The sequence below is a fragment of the Mus pahari genome, unplaced genomic scaffold (genome assembly GCF_900095145.1).
Source record: "Mus pahari unplaced genomic scaffold, PAHARI_EIJ_v1.1 scaffold_13989_1, whole genome shotgun sequence".
Taxonomy (NCBI): domain Eukaryota; kingdom Metazoa; phylum Chordata; class Mammalia; order Rodentia; family Muridae; genus Mus; species Mus pahari.
In genome coordinates, this window is record NW_018392832.1 from 7,647 (window position 1) to 9,367 (window position 1,721).

Consider the following 1,721-nt stretch of genomic DNA (forward strand, 5'->3'; position numbering starts at 1 on the left):
AGATAATAATATGAAGTTTATGTGCCAATAATAATGTAAAGAAATAAACAACTTTTTAGAAATATAAAAATCACCAAACTGATTCCAGAAGAAATAGAACATCTGTACAGACCTATGTCAAAAAGTAAAAGTAATAAAAACAAACAACCACATCTAAAAAAATATATCCAAGACTTGGTAGTTTCAAAATCAAATGCAAGCAAGCATGTTAAGAATTGTAAACACCACTGAGAGTTTGGTTACCTTGGAGAATGGGATGAGGTGCTGCTGTGTGGATGCCCGAGGTCTCTCTAGTGAGTCCTGCTGAAGGATCTGAGAATTGTACAGAATTTCAAAATGAGTGATACTTCTGAAGTGATTCCAATTTTTGAAGAGATGTTTGCAAACAGATTCACACAAGATGACAAAGAATACCAGGAACACTTGAAACACCTTCCTGAATCCCCTCCAATTGCTGAGGAATGGAATAGCAGAGCTGGCGGTAACCAAAGAAATAGAGGCAACTGGCTGCAAGACAATAGACAGTTTAGAGGTAGGGATAACAGACGAGGATGGCCAAGTGAAAATCAGTCAAATCAGTGGCATGGACAGTCATGGGGTAACAACAACTACCCATAGCAGAGACCAGAGCCCTACTATCAACAACAGGACACACAGTATGGCCACAACCAGCAGCCTCCATATGGTTACTACTAACAGAAATGTCAGCAGTTTTAACAAAGACACTTTATTTTGACAACGTACTAAATACTTGTGTGTCTTCTGTTGGTCATAGCTTTTTATTCTATTTTAAAGAATGGGTTATTAATTCTTTAGAACTTAAGATGAAAAAATTAATCTTACTGGAAACCTGATAATTGATTGGAATAAATTTACCAAGTGTGGATTATTTGACTTATCTTACATACTGTTTTGTTTCATGATTTAATAGTGTTTTGAGTTTTCCTTATTTGGACTGTAGGGATTCTATATCACAGAAATAAAAAATTTCAATTAAAATGCTGGCTTTTGCTGTATGAAAGAATAACATGCTCACCTCTAAAGTGTTTCAGAGGCTAGGTCTGTGAAAACACACCCACAGTTACTTACAGTGTATTGTACCTAATAGCAGCAGTTCAGTAGAAAGGTAAAACAATTATGTCCTTTCTGTGTTTGTATGTGATCATAGTGTCTTGTGGTTTATAAGTGAGTCAGCTCCAGAACCACTTTGGTCCCTGTGTGGAAGGACTCATTTTCTGTGCAGCCCTGAGGCAGTGGAGGGTGGGAGGGTAGCGCTCAACAGTTTGTATATCCCAAGGTTTTTGTAAACTTACAGCAGGGAAAAAAAAAACGGATCTGCGCTATAACATAATACTCATGTAAATATTGTTGCATTTTGATTGTTTGGGTATTCGTGAGGTTATTTTCATTTTCAAATGCTTACCTTTGATGATTCCTCTTAAAGTTATAATAAGGCTGTCACTTGCTTCAGAACAATCATTCTTGAAATATTTTCATGATAACAGATTTATTCAAATAAAAATTTAAAATACTTATTCAGTATATTATGTGTGTACCAAGTTGTGAAAGAATGAATAAATAAATTGCATATAAATGGAAAAAAGAATTATGAACACCAACTCTTCAATTTTTCCAGTTAATTCAAAAGCTATTATTTTCTAATTCATTTGAAGTTTCACTATCCTGACATGAAATCAATATTAAGGCTGTATATACTCTAA

General features: G+C 34.7%; 1 pseudogene; it reads left to right on the forward strand.

Annotated features, from left to right (window-relative positions):
• Positions 1–323: 323 nt before the first annotated feature.
• LOC110315201 lies at positions 324–618 on the forward strand (annotated as a pseudogene).
• Positions 619–1,721: the final 1,103 nt, after the last annotated feature.